We start from the raw sequence: 16,127 nt of genomic DNA on the forward strand, positions 1-16,127 counted from the left end.
CGTGCTCCCACTCGAGAAACTCACCAGAGCTCGCCGCCGCCGCCTCGCCACGCGTCTCGGGTTCCTCGGAACCGCGGCCGCCGGGACCCCAAACCAGCTGTGGGGCCGCCCGCTGCCGCCGCCGCGACCAAGCGTCCGGGAGGGTCCTCACACCGCCGCCGCCGTGACGCGAATCGCAAGAGGCGGCTCTGACCAATGAGAGCGCTCCTCGTGCGCAGCCGCGCTGGCCCAAGCAGGAAGCGCCCCGCCAGGCCGCTCCCGGGCCTGGAAAGGCTTGGGAGCCACGGGGGGCGGTCCGCAACACGATCCGGCGGCGCCGAGAGCCCGGAGACACGGAAGTCCTTTCGCTTCCCTGCCTCCGGAGGCGGGAGCGTATGCAGCGGAAGAGGCGGGGCCGCCCGGCTCGGGAAGCTTCCCGGTCTCTATGGATACAGCTCACACGCCTTGGGCGGAACCGAAACTGAGGGATTGCTAGGCGTAGTCTGTGGAGGCTTCGGACCTAAATCCGAAACATCTTGCCCAAAACAACGGCGTTTGCCTTTTATTACCTCCCGAAGACACTACCATTTGTGCCCCACGACTTCCAGAAAACGAATGTGAGCCCGCTCCTCTTAAAATATATGTAATTCAGAGCGATTTTTAAAATGTTTTAGCGTAATAGCAGGTCAGAAACTAATTCAGCAATAAATACCGTGTCTGTTTACCCAGAGCGAGTCGTTTTCTACTTGTGAGATTCAATTGAGCTCTAACTTCTTAGACCCCAAGATCAGGTTTCGCTACATACTTACTCTACAAGAAAAGGAAGTGTAGGAGTTGGCAGGTGTAGAAAATGTTTTCTTCACATTCAGTTCTAAGAGGGATTTATCACGCTCCAAGGAGGTTATATTGCCTTAACCGTCAAAAATCTTGTTACACTGATTAAAGGAAACCCATAAGCTTTCAAGGACATCCATGACCCAGGCCTGTCCCTCCCTGGAACCACACCAACCGAAAACGAAGGAGGCTGGAAAAAGCGTCACAGATCTATCAAAAGACCGAAGATCCGATACACAATATAAGGAAAAATGTTTAAAACAGAGGACCCTCCAGCCTGGAAATGTAAAATCTAAGAAGTGATTGAAGTTACTAAAATCAGAAAGAACATGAATAAAATGGTCTTAATACTAGTATTTTAGAACTAAGTCCACCCAGTTAAGCTTGAAAGATAAATCAAAGCAGACAAACTTACACTTCGACAGCACCTTAGAAACAACACCAGTGTATTTGCAGAGCGAATCTGACCCGTGTACCGACTCACACAGGGCACAGATGAGAACAGGGGCCTCAGGCTTAAAAAGAGGTCTACTAAAGAGGACAGAGCTACATAAAAGACCATTAACTAAGAGAGTGTTCAAATACCTCAAACCTTTTCTGCATCCTTCTCTCAATGATTTTGCTTTGACAAAACAGAGGGCTTTCCTCTGGAACAGTCCTTCATGGGCTAAAACATGTGAGAAAGATCCTTATGATTTTCCCACCAAGATTTTTCCTCTCATCTTGACCCCAGTCCCAGATCACTACTACCAATTCCTGATGCTCCCAGTGATGAAACAAACCCCATCATTCCCTCAGAATGCTCACACCTTCTCAGCCAGTGAAGACACTGACACCATCCCTGACCTGAAGGACCATCCCCTGAGTCCCACATCCACAGATGGCTTCATCCATATCTCTCACCTAAAGGTCACCATTAAATGTCCCAAAGCAGATATTTCAGGTCCCTCTCCCCAACTGTGCTTCAGTTCATAATCTCTATATATTGTCTTCTAACTAGCAGTCCAAAAACCAAGGGGAATTCAGTAAAATTCTGTATCCTCCAGCACCTCAGAAACAACTGTGTCAGCTGTGGATTTTTAGAATGTCTGTTCCCTCCATCCTAAAGGTGTCACACTTCTCCACAGGAGGGTGGAGTACTTCCTCTTCTGCAGCACCCAGGAAAGAGTCCCTTCCACTCCTACTCCCCCTACTAGTCACCAGTGACCCAACAGTGCCCTGAGGCACAGCTAGTCTGATGTGGTCATCTCTGCAATGATCAGATGTTGTTGACAGAGAAGTGCATCACTGAGTAAGTGACATTCATAATCCGGTTTCGGCCACCCCAGAATGAGGCGTCGGTGGTGCTACAGTATATGCTGCAGAAATGGTGATGATGGACTTGCTCTGGGGACAGCCTCAGCCTGCGTTGCGATCTGCAAGTCAACAGCCAGTGAGAACTGAAGAGGTAACCAGAGCGACCAGCAAATGAAGGTGCAGCTTTCAAATGCTAAAGGACAAAGAAAATGCTCCAGACCCCATTGTGAATTTGAGCTCGGAGTCCCAACTGGTTTGTTTTGTTTTGTTTTCCTTCTCCAATAAAGAAAAGAGAAATTATATTATTTTTCTAATCAGAACAATTGCTATTTTTAAGGAGAAAAAAGAGACAAATCATTCTACTAGTGACAATCAAAATTAGCAGTCTTCTTTGAAAGAACTGTGTCTACCGCTTTCCAGAAAAAAATTACAAAAGGAGATTAACAGCTTCATCATTACGAAATACCTAAAACCAATCTAAACTCTTCTCTTCTCCCGCAGTATCTATAAGCTGCTGAAATATAAACATTAGAACTGAGGGGAAAAAATCTGGACAAAGTGAAAGATGGACCATAAAAAAAGAGAAACTTAGAAGAAAGAGCAAGAAATGTCAAACCAGTCCTTGTGTTTGTCTCATACATATGTTGCAGGAGAGGAAAAATTTCTTTCTACCCTCTTAGGTTCTGCGGCTGGCCTAAGAAGTAAACTGAGATAAGACATTACTAACAAGAGAAAAGCTTATATATTTAATGTTTTTACATGCACACAGGAGTCTTCAGAAGGAAAATGAAGACCTGAGGAGAACATTAGAGCCAAAAGCTTACATACCTTTTTACATAAAGAATAAAAAATTTGGGGGATGTGGCGAGACAAAGTGGCCTGGACTAGGGACAGTAAACTGGGGGACAATGCCTAGGAAATATATGGGGAGAGGGGAACTCATGGAATATCAGGCTACTTTAGTAGGGTTCTTAGCACAGGTCCATTTTGGTTTAGGTCAACTCCCAGTCTAAGAATGTTCTACAGAATCGTCATGTTGCACACCTGAAACTTATACAATGTTAAATGTCAATTATATCTCAATAAAACTGGTAGAAAAAAATAAAGAATGCTCTCTTCCTGGTACAGGGAGGTACCTTTTTCATGGGAAATGTTATGACCTGGTTTTAGGTAGAAACGGGGAGGTAGGACAGAGAACCCTTCCTGTATCTGCTATTTCCCAAGTGCCCTCAGCTCAGAATAATCAGTACGCCAAAGTGGTGTATTTTGGGGTTGTGTGTTCTGTACCCCTTCAGTGTAAAACAAACTGTGAAATGCAGCCAACTAATTGGATGTTTTCTTTAACACAAGTTTTTTATTATTTATTTTATTTTATTTTATTTTTATTTTTGGCTGTGTTGTGTCTTCATTGCCGCGCGCAGGCTTTCTCTAGTTGCAGCGAGCGGGGGCTACTCTTCGTTGCGGTGCGCGGGCTTCTCATTGCGGTGGCTTCTCTTGTTGCGGAGCACGGGCTCTAGGCGCGCAGGCTTCCATAGTTGTGGCGCACAGACTCAGTAGTCGTGGCTTGCGGGCTCTCAACCACTGCGCCACCAGGGAAGCCCTGATCATATGATTTTTATCCTTTATTGTGTTAATGTGGTCTATCACATTGGTTAATTTGTGAATGCTGAACCATCCTTGCATCCTTGGAATAAATCCCACTTGATCATGGAACATGATCCTTTTAAATGTACAGCTGAATTTGATAGTATTTTGTTGAGGGTTTTTTGCAGCTATGTTCATTAGGGATATTGGCCTATAATTCTCTTTTCTTGGAGTGTCCCTGTCTTATTTGGTATCAGGTGATGCTGGCTTCTTAAGATGAGTTTGGAGGTGTTCCCTCTTCTATTTTTTGGAAGAGTTTAAGCATTGGTATTAATTCTTCTATAAATGTTTGGTGGAGTTAACCAGTGAAGCCATCTGGTTTGTTGGGAGGTTTTTGATTTACTGATTCAATCTCCTTACTAAAAATTGATCTGTTCAGATTTTTCTATTTCTTCATGATTCATTCTTGGTAGATTGTGTGTTTCTAGGAGTATATCCATTTCTTCTAGGTTGTCCAATAGATTGGTGTATAACTATTCACAGAACTTTCATGATCCTCTTTTATTTGTAATTTAATTTGAGTCCACTCTCTTTTTTCTCTTGGAAAGTCTAGCTAAAAGTTTGTCTATTTTGTTTATCTTTTCAAAATATGGCTCTTAGTTTCTTTGATCTTTTCTATTGTCTTTTAATCTCTATTTCATTGATTTTTCACTCTGACCTTTGTGATTTCCTTCCTTCAACTAACTTTGGGCTTAGTTTGTTCTTCCTTTTCTAGTTCCTTTAGGTGTAAAGTTAGCTGATTCATGTGAATTCTTTCTTTTTTCTTAATGTAGGTGTTTACTGCTATAAACTTCCCTCTTAGAACTGCTTTTGCTGCATTGCATAAGTTTTGGTATGTTTTGTTTCCATTTTCATTTGTCTCCAGGTAATTTTTTTTTTTTTTTTTTTTTTTTTTGCGGTACGCGGACCTCTCACTGTTGTGGCCTCTCCCGTTGCGGAGCACAGGCTCTGGGACGCGCAGGCTCAGCGACCATGGCTCACAGGCCTAGCTGCTCCGCGGCATGTGGGATCTTCCCGGACCAGGGCTCGAACACGTGTCCCCTGCACCGGCAGGCGGATTCTTAACCACTGCACCACCAGGGAAGCCCAATGTACCTAGTTTTAAAAAAAAAAAAAAAAAGAAAATAGAAAGTGAAATAAAAAAGCAAAGTTTGGGGTTTTCTTTTCAGGGCCTAGGTTTATTTTATTACATCAGGGGTCAACAAACTTTCTCTAAAGGGCCAAGGGATAAATAGGTCTTGTTGACTACAGAGTTTCAATCCTATTTAACTACTATTATAGTGAAAAAGTGGCCATAAACAATATGAAAACAAATGAGCATGATTACGTTCCACTAAAATTTTACTTACAAACACTGGGGAAAAAAAAAAAAGGACGTCAATTCCCAAACACTGTCCCCAGAGATTCTGATTCATTAACCCTGTTAGGCCTCAGAAATCAGATTTTGTTTGTTTGTTTTTTGTTTGTTTAAATTTATTTATTTTTGGCTGCATTGGGCCTTCGTTGCTGCGTGCGGTCTTTCTCTAGTTGCGGTGAGCGGGGGCTACTCTTCGTTGCGGTCCATGGGCTTCTCACTGCAGTGGCTTCTCTTGTTGCGGAGCACAGGCTCTAGGTATGTGGGTTTCAGTTGTTGTGGCACGCGGGCTCAGTAGTTGTGACTCGTGGGCTCCGTAGTTGTGGCTCACAGGCTCTAGAGCACAGGCTCAGTAGTTGTGGCACAGGCTTTATTGCTCTGCAGCATGTGGGATCTTCCTGGACCAGATCTCGAACCCGTGTCCCCTGCATTGGCAGGCAGATTCCAACCACTGTGCCACCAAGTAAGTTCCAGATTTTAAAAAAGCATTTATTTTTTTTTGGCCTCACTGCGTGGCATGCGGGATCTTAATTCCCCGACCAGGGATTGAACCTGGGCCCCCTACAGTGGAAGTGTGGAGCCCTAACCACTTGACTGCTGGGGAAGTCCCAGATATCAGTTTTTTACCAGTCGCATTCTAGCGACTCTGATACCATGGGCTCCACGCAGGCTCGGCTTCCTGGCCGTCCCTCCTGCACACTGGCACAGGGCCCTATACTCAGAAGGACACACACATGGTTTAATGTTCTCTTGGCCCTGTCCTGAAATTCTGAACAAGAGGCCCTGGACTTCCATTTGATGCTGGGTCTTGCAAATTACATAGCTGGTGCTTTCTGTCCCCATGGACCACATTTTGAAAAACACAGCAATGGGGGTTAGATCTTAGCCTTCAATCTTCCACTCCTGAATGTATTCAGGCATTTATCTATTAGACTTTAGGTGTGATGGACAGCCAGCAACCGAATAAAATCACTTTGCACAATTTCTACTTGACACTCTAGGATCAGGGTTTCCCTGAGTGTTTGTTTCCAAAGGGAGAGCTCAGGGAGAGATGCAGCCATTGTTAGAGGGGTTGTGGCCGGGACTGGGAATTACTCGTGCAAGGAAGGGATAAAGAAAAACAGTAGAGGCCTCAAAAATAATACCTGGGGAAAATATCGCTCTCAAGCGTTTGGGGGAAGGCCAATTCGGCCCAACAAAGGTAAATAGATAACCCTGAAATTCAACTCTCCTTTTTTTTTTTTTTTGGCCGCACCGTGCGGCACGCGAGATCTTAGCTCCCCGACCAGGGATGGAACCCATGCCCCCTGCAGTGGAAGTGCGAGTCTTAGCTGCTGGACTACCAGGGAAGTCCCTGAAATTCAGCTATCTAAAGAAAACTTTGGTCACTGAAAGCTGGACAAAGTTAAAGACCTTTGGAACAAATTCTAATCTAATCTAATTCCACGAACCCGTTTAGCAGTTGACGTCAGCGGCTGGTGGTGTGGGCTTAAAGAAAATGTTAGATTGTCACAGCATTTTGTGGGAGGACCGGAAGAGAGGCGCTTTAGGACAGCTCATCAAAAGTTCACGTTTCCCCATCCGTCGTTTATCACTGGTGGAGCATCAACGATGCTCATTCCACGGGGTGAGAAACCAGAACCATGGCCATGAGTCAGTTCCATCCCAGCCTGAAAAATAGAATCAGTATACATTTTAGTTAAGTCTAAAAACCAAGTTGCTTTTTCCACTTTAATTGCCATTATCATTGAACATACTCATCTCCACAGTCAAGTCAGATTGCCCAGGCTTAAGAGTCTGGCTGGCCGTCAAGGGAAAAGCTGTGTTAGCTTCATCCGGAAGAGTCAGCTGTTTATTCAGCATTTCTTGTGGCTGTTCCTTCTCATTCAAGTCAAGTGGCTCCAGGAAGGTATCAGTCATCGCGATTTTCACCATCATTGTCATCAGTGACACGTCTATGTAATAATTATAGTAACAGGGCTTCCCTGGTGGCGCAATGGTTGAGACTCCGCCTGCCGATGCAGGGGACACGGGTTTGTGCCCCGGTCCGGGAGGATCCCACATGCCGCGGAGCGCCTGGGCCCGTGAGCCATGGCCGCTGAGCCTGCGCGTCTGGAGCCTGTGCTCCGCGACGGGAGAGGCCCCAACAGTGAGAGGCCCACGTACCGCAAAAAAATAAATAAATAAAATAATTATAGTAACGATAGCTAATATATCTATAGCATATTTACCATGTGCTGAGCATTTTCTGAGTTATGTATATACTCATGTGATCCTCAGCACAACCTCACGACGTAGGTTTGCTATCTCCATTTTACCGATGAAGAAATTGAGGCACAGAGAGTTTCGGTGACTTGTTTAAGGTCACACAGCTATTACATAGCAGAGCCAGGATTCAGACGCAGGGGCTATGACTATGTTACCCCAGCACTTAACCAGCAGACTATGTAGCAAAGGGCACTATGCAGGGAGCTTAGTGAAGCAAGGTAAACAGAGTTGCTCTTAACGTTTTTGGCGTTATAGACTCCTTTGAGACTCTATAACCCGCAGAAAACTAAATATACACACACATATTTACAGATTGCCGGATGACTGTCCCTGCTCCTCCAAGACCTCACGTTGAACTTTACAACTCAATCCCAGGTTACGAAAGCCTGCTCCAGGCACTAGTTGCTTAAAAGTGTAAAATGGTTACTGCTACCAAAAGACAAAAGGATTGTTTAAAAGCTAATGGCTCGGGGCTTCCCTGGTGGCGCAGTGGTTGAGAGTCCACCTGCCGATGCAGGGGACACGGGGTCGTGCCCCCGTCCGGGAAGATCCCACGTGCCGCAGAGCGGCTGGGCCCGTGAGCCATGGCCGCCGAGCCTGTGCGTCCGGAGCCTGTGCTCCGCAACAGTGAGAGGCCCGCGTACCGCAAATAATAATAAAATAATAATAATAATAAAAAAAAAAAAAGCTAATGGCTCTGTGAAGGGTAGACTCAGAGCAATAGTCAAACTGTGAGCCTTACACTCGCACCACATCACCAAGCCCAAGAACTGGCTAATTTTTTTTTTTTTTTTAATATTTGCCATTTAGGGTTTTTTTGGCTGCGTTGGGTCTTCGTTGCCGTGCACGGGCTTTCTCTAGTTGCGGCAAGCGGGGGCTACTCTTCATTGCGGTGCGCAGGCTTCTCACTGCGATGGCTTCTCTTATTGCGGAGCACGGGCTCTAGGCGCACAGGCTTCAGTAGTTGCGGCTCGAGGGCTCTAGAGCGCAGTCTCAGTAGTTGTGGCACACGGGCTTAGTTGCTCCGCAGCATGTGGGATCTTCCCGGATGAGGGATAGAACCCGTGTGCCCTGCATTGGCAGGCGGGTTCTTAACCACTGTGCCACCAGGGAAGCCCCTCCAACAAACTTCTTATCTTCCTAGTCCTACTGTTTTTCAGTTCACTCTTCAATTAAATAAGCAATGTGGCACCTCTAACTGGCTGGTGTTCCTTTAAATTTAGCCCATTAAGAAAGAAGCTATAATCCAATCCACAACAATTTGGGAAAGGGGAACTCACACACAGGACATGGATGAAAATAACCTGAGAACACGCCAGGGTAATGTTGAAAGCAAGTGCAAACCCAGCTGGGTTACCACCGTGCCAACTGGATATATGACCCAAGAGGGACCAGTGATTAAATTGGCCCTCTGGAAAATCTGGAGATGGAAAGTCCAGAGCAATGATTTTAGAAGATCTTGTTGACAACAGAAGCAGACAACAGGAAATCCCCCTGGAACTGTGCTGATGCTAAGGACAGCTCTTTGTACTCTGTAGAGCTCTGGATCTCTCTGTTATACTCTACTTTCCCTGTTTTAAAAACCATTCTCCAAACCATGCGGACACGTGCTTTTCAAGCCTGGGTGTAATCACAGGAGAACTCTGAAATATACAATTTAAAAATATACAGTGAAAAATATTTATATAGTGAATGCATAAATCTAGATACGCATTCACTGTATACTGTATATTATATTGACGATGGCTATATATAAAAAAGTGCAACTAAAGTACCTCACAAACTAGCATGCAAGATAGGGTGGTGTGTACAGACTTAAAGGATGCTAAGGTGCTTGTAATTTTCAGGAGGAGGGGAGGGTTCCTGAGTGACAGGCTGATGAGCAGACAGTCCATAAACAGCACACCTAAGAGTTCATAATGCCACTCCATTGGGAAGCAACTTAGCTCTAGAGAATGCTGTCATATGCCTACATGGGCATCTTCTCTTGGCCTCAATTTGGTTAATAACTACAACTATGCTTTGGTCATTTCAGCAGCTCTGAGCCTTTATCAGACCTCACCCCTATTAAGGGGCACCTTCTTCTTGGGCTCCTGCAATAAGTTGCTAATTGGTCTCCCCGCCACCAATCTCACCACAATCCAAACCATTGCATAAACTGCCGCCCAAATTACCTTCCAAACGAATTAAAAAGAACTTAAGTGCTAATAAATGCTACAGCGTGGATGCACCTTGAAAACATCACACTAGGTGAGAGAAGTCGGTCATAACAGGCCGCATACGCTGTAATTCCATTTATATGAAAGGTCCAGAACAGGTGAGTCCATAGAGACAGAAAGTATTAGAGATTAGTGGATGCCAGGGTGTGGGGTAAGAGAACAGAAGGTGACTGCCAGCCGGTATCAGGTTCCTTTTTGGGGTGATGGACACGTTCTATAATTAGCTGGTGAAGATGGTTGCACAACCTTGTACACCTTAAAATGGCGAACGATGTGGCGTGTGCATCATATCTCCATGAAAAGCAGAAACAGCGACAACAGAGAAGCCCTGTGCTATCTCTTACCGCGTCAAAGCAGGAAGGGGTCTTAAATAGCATATGAGCCAACTTGATCGTTTTAAAGAGAAGGAAACTGAGGCCCAGAGGAGGGAAGTGACTTGCAAAAAGTGACAGAGCTAAACCACTGCTGGGCGAGCTTGGGGAGGGGGGAAAGGACCTCTGCTGCCAGTATGGTGCCTTTTCTTTTTTTCTCAATTCTTTAACATACATGAAAATTTTTAATCGTGTACAAAAATAGAGCAAATGGTATAAGCTCCCTGCATCCATACCCAGCTTTAATAATTACCAGTATACAACCAACTTTATTTCATCTATGCCCTCACCCACTTCCTCCCCTCCCAGACTATCTTGAAGTGTATCTCAGACGTCATATTATTTATACATAAATACTGCAGTATGTGCATGTTTTTATGTATTTTACCTATACGATCTATTTCTCACACACATATGTGTGAATATACACACACACAAAAAAATAAATGACCCCTCCAAAAAAAAATAGAAAGATAGAAAGAATCGTAACCAAAGAAACAGCTAAAACTTTATTTGATTTTTTTTGCTTGGTTGTTTGTTCTTTTGGCTATGTGGCAGCTTGTGGGACCTTAGTTCCCCAAACAGGGATTGAACCCGGGCCCTTGGCAGTGAGAGTGTGAAGCCCTAAGCACTAGACCATCAGGGAATTCCCAGAAATAGGTAAAACTTTAAATAAATCTAAATATGCATTCACTGTATAACTGTATATTATATTGATGATGAATATATATTAAAAAGTGGAACTAAAGTACCTCACAAAGTAGCATGTAAGAGAGGGTGGTGTGTATAGACTTAAAGGATGCTAAGGTGCTTGTATTTTTCAGGAGGAGGGGAGGGATGCTGAGTAACAAGATACTGCGTGGTGCACTGGAAAACTTGTACAGCAATGTTCACGGACCAGCCTTTGTATCGGCAAGAGGACTGGAAACAACCAAACAATGCATCAGTAGAGGAATGGATATATAAATATGATATGTGCATCAAAGATGACATAAACAGATGGAGAAATATACCATGTTCTTGGATTGGAAGATTCAATACTGTGAAAATGACTATACTACACAAAGCAATCTACAGATTCAATGCAATCCCTATCAAACTACCAATGGCAGTCTTCACAGAATTAGAACAAAAAAATTTTACAATTTGTATGGAAACACAAAAGACACCAGATAGCCAAAGCAATCTTGAGAAAGAAAAACGGAGCTGGAGGAATCAGGCTCCCCGACTTCAAACTATACTACAAAGTTACAGTAATCAAGACAATATGGTACTGACACAAAAACAGAAATATAGATCAATGGAACGGGATAGAAAGCCCAGAGATAAACCCACGCACATGGTCACCTAATTTATGACAAAGGAGGCAAGAACATACAATGGAGAAAAGACAGCCTCTTCAATAAGTCGTGCTGGGAAAACTGGACAGCTACACATAAAAGAGTGAAATTAGAGCACTACCTAATACCATACACAAAAATAAACTCCAAATGGATTAAAGACCTAAATGTAGACACTATAAAACTCTTAGAGGAAAACATAGGAAAAACACTCTTTGACGTAAACCACAGCAAGATCTTTTTTGACTCACCTCCTAGAGTAATGGAAATAGAAACAAAAATAAACAAATGGGACCTAATTAAACTTAAAATCTTTTGCACAGCGAAGGAAACCATAAACAAGACGAAAAGACAACCTTCACAATGGGAGAAAATATTTGCAAATGAAGCAATGGACAAAGGATTAATCTCCAAACTATACAAGCAGCTCGTGGAGCTCAATATCAAAAAAACAAAAAACCCAATTAAAAAATGGACGGAAAACCTAAATAGACATTTCACCAAAGAAGACATACAGATGGCCAAGAGGCACATGAAAAGATGCTCAACATCACTAATTATCAGAGAAATGCAAATCCAAACTACAATGAGGGACTTCCCTGGTGGCACAGTGGTTAAGAATCCGCCTGCCAATGCAGAGCACACGGGTTCGAGCCCTGGTCTGGGAAGATCCCACATGCCGCGGAGCAACTAAGCCCTTGCGCCACAACTATTGAGCCTGCTCTCTAAAGCCCGTGCTCCACAGCAAAAGCCACTGCAATGAGTAGCCCACGCACTGCAACGAAGAGTAGTCCCCACCCTCCGCAGCTAGAGAAAGCCCACACACAGCAATAAAGACCCAACACAGCCAAAAAATAAATAAAAATAAAATAAATTTAAAAACAAACAGACAAAACTACAATGAGGTATCACCTCACACCGGTCAGAATGGCCATGATCAAAAAATCTACAAACAGTAAATGCTGGAGAGGGTGTGGAGAAAAGGGAACCCTCTTGCACTGTTGGTGGGAATGTAAATTGATACAGCCACTATGGAGAACAGTATGGAGGTTCCTTAAAAAACTACAAATAGAACTACCATATGACCCAGCAATCCCACTATTGGGATTATACCCTGAGAAAACCATAATGTAAAAGGATACGTGTACTACAATGTTCACTGCAGCACTATTTACAATAGCCAGGACATAGAAACAACATAAATGTCCAATGATAGATCAATGGATAAAGAAGAGGTGGTACATGTATACAATGGAATATTACTCAGCCATAAAAAGGAACAAAATTGGGTCATTTGTAGAGATGTGGATGGACCTAGAGTCTGTCGTACAGGGTGAAGTTAGCCAGAAAGATAAAAAGAAATATTGTACATTAACGCACATATGTGGAATCTAGAAAAATGGTACAGATGAACCTATTTGTAGGGCAGGAATAGAGATATAGACGTAGAAAACAGACATGTGGACACAGGGCGGGGGGAAAGGGAGGGTGGGATGAAGTGGGAGATTGGGATTGACATAAATACACTACCATGTGTAAAATAGATAGCTAATGGGAACCTGCTGTATGGCACAGGGAGCTCAGCTCAGCGCTCTGTGGTGACCTAGATGGATGGGATGGGGGAGGAGGGAGGGAGGTCCAAGAGGGAGGGGATATATGTATACATATAGCTGATTCACTTCATTGTACAGCAGAAACTAACACAACATTGCAAAGCAATTATACGCCAATAAAAACTTAAAAAAAAAAAAAAAAAAAAGGACTGGAAACACCAAACAATGCACCAGTGGAGGAGTGGCTATATAAATGCGTGTGTGCGTACGTGGCAATACTACGTATCATTAAAAAGGATAAGCTGCATCCATGCAGAACAGTGTGTACAGATCTCAGAAACACAGGAACCAACGCCGAGCTGCAAAACAACATGAAGTGCAAAATGGCATTGACTGGAATTCAAAAGAAAAACGTACCAGCTTGCAGAATGGAGAGAGGAAGGGCATAGGACTGAGAGCCCTTGTTAAAGGGATTTTTAGCGACCTTCACAGCGTTTTATTTCCTTGGAGGAAAAACAGATGGTGCGCATGTAGCAAGAGTATAACCGTTATAAATCTAGGGTGTGAGACCAGCGGTGGTGGTTATGCTGTTTGTGTTTTATATGTTATTATCTGTGCTTAAATTATGAAAATATCATAAATTTCTGAAGATTTTACACCTATATATATTTTAAGAAGAATTATGGAGTCTGCAGAGCAATCTAAAAGTTTGGCCCGATATCATCTGTATTGTGTAAACAATCCCGCTAAGACGTGGGTTTTATCGGGGCTGCACACAAGCGCCATGGAAGGAGACCCACCACGTTTGCTCTGCATTCTCCCACCTCTAGATTCTGACAAATTGATGCGCGTATTCAGCTTTTCTGTCCTCATGAATTTAACGCCAGCATGGAATTCAGGGTAAGTTAGAAAGGAGCATTCTGTTTGAAGTAACGTCAAAGCTAATGTCATGAATTAAGGAGAAATGTTTCTCTTGCGTGCATTTTTTATATTTACAATATTAACAGTGTCATAGTAGGAGTGGCTTCTGTTTGAGAGATACAGCTTTGTGGGTGAGGGCACAGCCAGATACCAAGTGGACTTTTCACCAGGCACCACGTGTAGTGGCCATCATGGACTCATGACTCAGAACACTACCCCAGTGGAGTACGTCAGGTAACACGCCAGCTTCATATGGAAAGAAAAAAATACAACACTGTCAAAGTGAGAAAACTAAATGAGTAGTCTTTTCAAGTGAGATGTAAATTTTGTCATCTCTTCAGGGAAATGTGGCAGGGGAGGGATAAATTAGGAGTTTGGGATTTACATACACACACTACTATATATAAAATAGATAAACAGCAACTGTATAGCACAGGGAACTCTACTCAGTATTCAGTAATAACCTATATGGAAAAGGAATCTGAAAAAGAACGGATATGTGTATATGTATAACTGCATCATTACGCTGTACACCTGAAACAAACACAACATTGTAAATCAACTCTAATATAAAATAAATTTAACAAATAAAAAATAAATTACGTCATCTCTTCAATTAATGGAAGTCCAAACCTTTAGTGATTTTTTTTTTTTTTTTGCGGTACGCGGGCCTCTCACTGATGCAGCCTCTCTCGTTGCGGAGCACAGGCTCCGGACGTGCAGGCCCAGCGGCCATGGCTCACGGGCCCAGCCACTCCGCGGCATGTGGGATCTTCCCGGACCGGGGCACGAACCCGTGTCCCCTGCATCGGCAGGCGGACTCTCAACCACTGCGCCACCAGGGAAGCCCGCCTTTAGTGATTTTTAAATTTTATGCTCAGAATATATATGGTGAATCAACGAATAAATCTTTGGGATTTCCTCCATTGACTAATTTTTTGTTTTGTTTTGTTTTGTTTTCTTTTGGCCGCCCTTGCAGGATCTTCGTTCCCCGACCAAGGATTGAACCCGTGCCCCCTGCAATGGAAGCACAGAGTCTGAACACTGGACGGCCAGGGAATTTCCTCCATTGACTAGTTTTGTAAGACGTGTACTGCTGATGTGAGGAGGGAGGGTGAAAACAGGAGAGTGAATGGGGGAGAGGGTGCCAGCCTGAGGGGCCGTGCAGACAGCTGCCCGCAGTGACACGAGGGCAGACACTCAGAGCCAAAAGCCAGTGAAGAGAAGGTGATGACACGGCACCTCCAAGGTGAAGACCCTCTGCCTCCAAGCAAGGTCCCGTCAAGGGGCCGGCACCCCTTCTGTCTTGTTTAACTCTCGCTCCCGGGAGCTGGTTCTCCTCTGCCCTCAGATTCTCCGCCCTCAGAAAGGGATGTGATGTTAGCACCTGCTCGTCCATGTTCTTCCAGAAAGAGGGTCAGATTGGAGTGTGGGAGATGTGGAAGAGGCCAAATGTCCCTTCCAGCCTGAGTTTTGGAGATAATGTGAGACTGTAGAATGAGCCCTGCTTTTCCTGACACAGAAAAAACAAGCTGTGTCGAGGGGTCCTTTGGTCTGGGCAAGGGCAGTATCCCAACCAAAGCTTGGGATGTTTCTGACAAATTATTAGAGATCATTCGATACAAAAAACAAAAACTAAAACAAAAACATGTCGAGGGCTTCCCTGGTGGCGCAGTGGTTGAGAGTCCGCCTGCCGATGCAGGCGACGCGGGTTTGTGCCCTGGTCCAGGAAGATCCCACATGCTGCGGAGTGGCTGGGCCCGTGAGCCATGGCCGCTGAGCCTGCGCGTCCGGAGCCTGTGCTCCGCAAGGGGAGAGGCCACAGCAGTGAGAGGCCCGCGTACTGCCAAAAAAAAAAAGTGTTGAGGATTGAACTTATTAGTATTGTCTATTTTCCCCAGCTTCTATGCGGTAGCCAAATAAACTGCAACTGAAGGAAAAGGTCCCTGAGGACGAGGCTCAGCCAGATTAGAACGAGTTTAACTGTTTCCCAAGCAGTATCAGGTGTTTCCATTTCTCCCTGCTCTGAGTCTGATGGCAGTGACGTTTCCACATCATCAGGCCCGTGCTGACCCCATGGCACCAAGTGGGAGGCTCCGGGTCCAGAGGGCAGGCCTCAGCGGGCACCCCCAGGGGCCCTCTCATTGGTGGAGGCAGTGTGGGGTGACAAGCCACAGCCACCTGGGCTCCCACTCAGACGGTTATTTCAAAAGCGAAAACAGAGCAAAATGTTCTGATGAACACTGAGGCCATCAGGGTTGGGCCATCGCTGCAGAAAGTTACAAAACCAGGGTAGGGCTGGCGTCAGGCGACCGACCGCGGTATCTCTTCCAGACACCAGACTCCCT

The 16,127-nt window shown here is 44.6% G+C and overlaps 1 protein-coding gene across 1 annotated transcript in view; it reads right to left on the minus strand.

Annotated features, from left to right (window-relative positions):
* The window catches only part of ADIPOR2 (adiponectin receptor 2), a 52,154-nt gene extending 51,999 nt beyond the window's left edge, over positions 1-155 (minus strand). Inside the window, exon 1 of the mRNA XM_024733132.1 lies at positions 25-155. The gene's annotated coding sequence lies outside the window, so the exon portion shown is untranslated. The remainder of the gene's footprint in view (positions 1-24) is intronic.
* Positions 156-16,127: the final 15,972 nt, after the last annotated feature.

The sequence above is a fragment of the Neophocaena asiaeorientalis genome, unplaced genomic scaffold (genome assembly GCF_003031525.2).
Source record: "Neophocaena asiaeorientalis asiaeorientalis breed wild unplaced genomic scaffold, Neophocaena_asiaeorientalis_V1.1 scaffold150, whole genome shotgun sequence".
NCBI classification, from domain to species: Eukaryota; Metazoa; Chordata; class Mammalia; order Artiodactyla; family Phocoenidae; genus Neophocaena; species Neophocaena asiaeorientalis.